Source organism: Callionymus lyra, chromosome 11 (genome assembly GCF_982586985.1).
Source record: "Callionymus lyra chromosome 11, fCalLyr1.hap1.1, whole genome shotgun sequence".
In the NCBI taxonomy this organism is placed as follows: Eukaryota; Metazoa; Chordata; class Actinopteri; order Syngnathiformes; family Callionymidae; genus Callionymus; species Callionymus lyra.
The window spans coordinates 26125695-26132473 of record NC_141828.1 but is presented as its reverse complement, the minus strand read 5'-3'; positions in this window follow the sequence as shown (position 1 = coordinate 26132473).

Genomic DNA, 6779 nt, shown 5'->3' with positions numbered 1-6779 from the left:
TCCCAGATTTGTCGTGAATACGTTCATCTTTCAGCAACACAAGTGTTCGGAGAAACATCAGCAACGCACAAAAGTATTTCATTAAAATAAAATAAAATAGAATTTCAATAAAAACTGATAAAAAAAAGGTTGGAAAAAAAAGACAAAACATTAAAAAATAGAATCAAATGTTTGCTTGCATAAAACATTTTTAATCCGTTTAATTTTAGGACTTTGAGTCATTTCCTAACTCTACCAACCTCTCCTGAATTCTGAGGTCAAGCAGGAGACTCATAGTTTCTGGGTCTGACCCAAGGTCTCCTCCCAGTTTGATTGGAACACCTGATGCATTACCAGTATTCATTGAAAACACACACGGGGATTTTTACAAGATATAAAACAGTGAAAAATATTAAAAAATAATACATGATACAGTTTACACTCGATACAGTTTCCCCTAGATACAGTTTACCCTCAATACAGTTTACACTAGATACAGTTTACCCTCAATACAGTTAACACTCGATACAGTTTACACTTGATACAGTTTACACTCGATACAGTTTACCCTCGATACAGTTTCCCCTAGATACAGTTTACACTCGATACAGTTTACCCTCGATACAGTTTACACTTGATACAGTTTACCCTCGATACAGTTTACACTCGATACAGTTTACACTAGATACAGTTTACCCTCGATACAGTTTACCCTCGATACAGTTTACCCTCGATACAGTTTACACTCGATACAGTTTAAGTAAGTAAGTAAGTAATTTTTATTTATATAGCGCAGACCAGGGTCACAAAGCACTTAAACAATTAAACAATCAATAAAGTATATACTTCAAGATAAAACTGATAACACAACAGTTCCAGAGTTCCAGAAAATCAAGGAAAAGCCTGAACAATTAAAAATGTCTTAAGATGTTTCTTAAAGGAGTCAGTAGATCCATCAAGCGCAAAGAGTGAGGAAGATTGTTCCAAAGCTTAGGAGCAACAGCCTGGAAGGATTTCTCTCCTCTGGTCCTGAACCGTGTGCGTGGAACCATCAGTAGATTCTGATCCACAGACCTCAGAGCCCGAGCTGGGGTGTAAGGCTGGATCAGATCAGTGATATAAGGAGGAGCCTGAACATGAATAGAACATGAATAGATCTAAAAGTAAGAACCAGAATTTCAAAGTTGATCCTGAAAGAAACTGGAAGCCAATGAAGAGTTTTAAGGATCGGAGAAATGTGAGTTCTTCTACTAGAGCGACTCAGAATTCTCGCTGCAGAATTTTGAATCAACTGCAGGCGAGACAGATCCTTCTTGTTAAGACATGAAAACAAGCTGTTGCAATAGTCCAGGCGCGAAGACACAAACGCATGGATTACAAGCTCCAGATACAGTTTACCCTTGATCCAGTTTACACTTGATACAGTTTACACTCGATACAGTTTACCCTCGATACAGTTTACACTTGATACAGTTTACCCTCGATCCAGTTTACACTTGATACAGTTTACACTCGATACAGTTTACCCTCGATACAGTTTACACTTGATACAGTTTACACTCGATACAGTTTACCCTCGATACAGTTTACACTCGATACAGTTTACACTTGATACAGTTAACCCTTGATACAGTTTACCCTCGATACAGTTAACACTTGATACAGTTTACACTTGATACAGTTTACACTCGATACAGTTTACCCTCGATACAGTTTACACTCGATACAGTTTACCCTCGATACAGTTTACACTCGATACAGTTAACACTTGATACAGTTTACACTTGATACAGTTTACACTCTATACAGTTTACCCTCGATACAGTTTACACTCGATACAGTTTACCCTCGATACAGTTTACACTTGATGCAGTTTGCACTTGATACAGTTTCCCCTCAATACAGTTTACCATCGATACAGTTTACACTCGATACAGTTTACACTCGATACAGTTTACCCTCGATACAGTTTACACTCGATACAGTTTACCCTCGATGCAGTTTACACTTGATACAGTTTACACTCGATACAGTTTATACTCGATACAGTTTACCCTCGATACAGTTTACACTCGATACAGTTTACACTTGATACAGTTTACACTTGATACAGTTTACACTCTATACAGTTTACCCTCGATACAGTTTACACTCGATACAGTTTACCCTCGATGCAGTTTACACTTCATACAGTTTGCACTTGATACAGTTTACCCTCAATACAGTTTACCCTCGATACAGTTTACACTCGATACAGTTTACACTCGATACAGTTTACCCTCGATACAGTTTACACTTTATACAGTTTACCCTCGATGCAGTTTACACTTGATACAGTTTACACTCGATACAGTTTACACTCGATACAGTTTACCCTCGATACAGTTTACACTCGATACAGTTTACACTTGATACAGTTTACACTCGATACAGTTTACCCTCGATACAGTTTACACTCGATACAGTTTACACTTGATACAGTTTACCCTCGATACAGTTTACACTCGATACAGTTTACTTCGATACAGTTTACCCTTGATACAGTTTACACTTGATACAGTTTACACTCGATACAGTTTACACTCGATACAGTTTACCCTCGATACAGTTTACCCTTGATACATTTTACACTTGATACAGTTTACACTCGATACAGTTTACCCTCGATACAGTTTACACTTGATACAGTTTACACTCGATACAGTTTACACTCGATACAGTTTACCCTTGATACAGTTTACACTTGATACAGTTTACCCTCGATACAGTTTACACTTGATACAGTTTACACTTGATACAGTTTACACTCTATACAGTTTACCCTCGATACAGTTTACACTCGATACAGTTTACCCTCGATGCAGTTTACACTTGATACAGTTTGCACTTGATACAGTTTCCCCTCAATACAGTTTACCATCGATACAGTTTACACTCGATACAGTTTACACTCGATACAGTTTACCCTCGATACAGTTTACACTTTATACAGTTTACCCTCGATGCAGTTTACACTTGATACAGTTTACACTCGATACAGTTTACACTCGATACAGTTTACCCTCGATACAGTTTACACTCGATACAGTTTACACTTGATACAGTTTACACTCGATACAGTTTACCCTCGATACAGTTTACACTCGATACAGTTTACACTTGATACAGTTTACCCTCGATACAGTTTACACTCGATACAGTTTACTTCGATACAGTTTACCCTTGATACAGTTTACACTTGATACAGTTTACACTCGATACAGTTTACCCTCGATACAGTTTACACTCGATACAGTTTACTTCGATACAGTTTACCCTTGATACAGTTTACACTTGATACAGTTTACACTCGATACAGTTTACCCTCGATACAGTTTACACTCGATACAGTTTACACTTGATACAGTTTACCCTCGATACAGTTTACACTCGATACAGTTTACTTCGATACAGTTTACCCTTGATACAGTTTACACTTGATACAGTTTACACTCGATACAGTTTACACTCGATACAGTTTACCCTCGATACAGTTTACCCTTGATACATTTTACACTTGATACAGTTTACACTCGATACAGTTTACCCTCGATACAGTTTACACTTGATACAGTTTACACTCGATACAGTTTACACTCGATACAGTTTACCCTTGATACAGTTTACACTTGATACAGTTTACCCTCGATACAGTTTACACTTGTTACAGTTTACCCTCGATACAGTTTACACTTGATACAGTTTACCCTCGATACAGTTTACACTTGATACAGTTTACCCTCGATACAGTTTAAGTAAGTAAGTAAGTAATTTTTATTTATATAGTGCTGTTCCAGACCAGGGTCACAAAGCACTTAAACAATTAAACAATCAATAAAGTATATACTTCAAGATACAACTGATAACACAACAGGAGTTTCAGAAAATCAAGGAAAAGCCTGAACAATTAAAAATGTCTTAAGATGTTTCTTAAAGGAGTCAGTAGATCCATCAAGCGCAAAGAGAGAGGAAGATCGTTCCAAAGCTTAGGAGCAACAGCCTGGAAGGATTTCTCTCCTCTGGTCCTGAACTGTGTGCGAGGAACCATAAGTAGATTCTGATCCACAGACCTCAGAGCCCGAGCTGGGGTGTAAGACTGGATCAGATCATTGATATAAGGAGGAGCCTGAACATGAATAGATCTGAAAGTAAGAACCAGAATTTCAAAGTTGATCCTGAAAGAAACTGGAAGCCAGTGAAGAGTTTTAAGGATCAGAGAAATGTGAGTTCTTCTACTTGAGCGGGTCAGAATTCTCGCTGCAGAATTTTGAATCAACTGCAGGCGAGACAGATCCTTCTTGTTAAGACATGAAAACAAACTGTTGCAATAGTCCAGGCGAGAAGACACAAACGCATGGATTACAAGCTCCAGATCCAGTTTACCCTCGATCCAGTTTACACTTGATACAGTTTACACTCGATACAGTTTACCCTCGATACAGTTTACACTTGATACAGTTTATACTCGATACAGTTTACCCTCGATACAGTTTACACTCGATACAGTTTACCCTCGATACAGTTTACACTTGATACAGTTTACACTTGATACAGTTTACACTCGATACAGTTTACCCTCGATACAGTTTACACTCGATACAGTTTACCCTCGATTCAGTTTACACTTGATACAGTTTACAATTGATACAGTTTACCCTCAATACAGTTTACCCTCGATACAGTTTACACTCGATACAGTTTACACTCGATACAGTTTACCCTTGATACAGTTTACACTTGATACAGTTTACCCTCGATACAGTTTACACTTGTTACAGTTTACCCTCGATACAGTTTACACTTGATACAGTTTACCCTCGATACAGTTTACACTCGATACAGTTTACCCTCGATACAGTTTACACTTGATACAGTTTACAATTGATACAGTTTACCCTCAATACAGTTTACCCTCGATACAGTTTACACTCGATACAGTTTACACTCGATACAGTTTACCCTCGATACAGTTTACACTTGATACAGTTTACCCTCGATACAGTTTACACTTGATACAGTTTACACTTGATACAGTTTACCCTCGATACAGTTTACACTTGATACAGTTTACACTCGATACAGTTTACCTTCGATACAGTTTACACTTGATACAGTTTACCCTCGATACAGTTTACCCTCGATACATTTTTACACTGAAGACTTAAATTTCGTTTGAAAAAAAAAAAAAAATTAATCTGAAAACAAAACACAAGAAACCAAAATAGTTGTTGTTTAATGAATTAAAGTGTTTTTTTCGGGATCAAATAATAACATACACCATATATTATATTTTATGAATATTGTTTCTTTATTGTTTATGATTATTGTAGAGAATCTCTTTGTTTGAATCTTTGTTTGAATCTTATGAGCTGAAGTTCTCGGTCATTCAAGATGGAGTTGTCGGGTCAGTTTTGCTCATGGGTCCTCAGTCACAGGAGGGTGTGTCGACTCCCGCTGGAATGTTTGCAGAGCATCTGGTGTTTATCTGCGACATATTACATGTTTCTCTCAGCGAGGATCCTCAGACCATGAATACACCTTCACTCATGTCATCCTGAGCTAATGACTGCATTTTAAAATGGACAAATGAGACTCAAACTAAAGCTCATTTCAGTCATATTTAAGTTAGACTTTTGTTCTTGAGTTGTTGGTGTGTCTGTTGTCGTGACAGCAGCATCAGAGTTTGTGTTTGCTCGTCGACGTCTCGTCGGCCTATGAGGCTTCACTGATCCTGCGGGGCCTAAAGGTGAAGCGGGGATCTGGACTCAGACTCCAGGAAGGACCAGAACTTTTCCTTGTTGGCCCGGGATGCTCCTCCGAACCGGACACGTTTGCACGCCTGTGATCTGCAGAGAACCTTTTCTTTGAGGAATATGTGAGTCATTTTCTTGTTGATTGATCATAGTTTCATCTTTTCTGTTGTAACATCTACGTCACTGACGGTTACATTTATACGTTTTTTAAACAAATTATTTAATTTATTTAAAAAAAATTCTGTGGGAATCTGAAAATGAAAGAAAGATCTAGATTGATGAAAATGTATGTTTTAAATAACATGTTTCAACATCATTTTAAATAAAATAATACATCATTTTATTCTAGATAATTTATAATCATGGAAAACTTCCCTTTTAAAGCGTTAATTCGCTTTTTTTTTTTTCAAAAGATTTTCATTATTTTTATATAACATATACATTCTTATTTTGAGAAAAATTATATCTGATACAAAAGTCATGATTTATGACCTCCGAAAACTGTTTCTATGAGTGACATCACAGTCAGCTGATGACATCACTGCGACCCTTGCAGGAGCCAAAGCATTTATTTATTCACAGTATTTATTTTGGTGGTTAGAATCTTTGCTTAGCATCTGTTACACATTCATTTAAACTCATAAAATAATATTGTTGAATGCTGTACCTGCTAGCTTAGCTAGTGGCTAATGTACTAGCTACCACTTTATTTAGTTTAAGATTAGAATGTCAAAAATCAAACTAGAGATATTTTTTACAACTGGAAAACTTTTGAAAAATATTTTTTTTTATAAATGCATCATATCTTCAATGCATTGTTTGTTATGGGCAGTTAAGATTTATGAAGGACCATAAATAGAAAATGATTGAAAGTAAATACATGTTTAAACAAATACATCCATTTATAAATAGATAAATGTTGAACTAACGAAATACATGAACAGTTAAATGTACCAATACATTCACCATGTGATGGGTTCGAGTACATACACTGTGATCAAGTGTGAC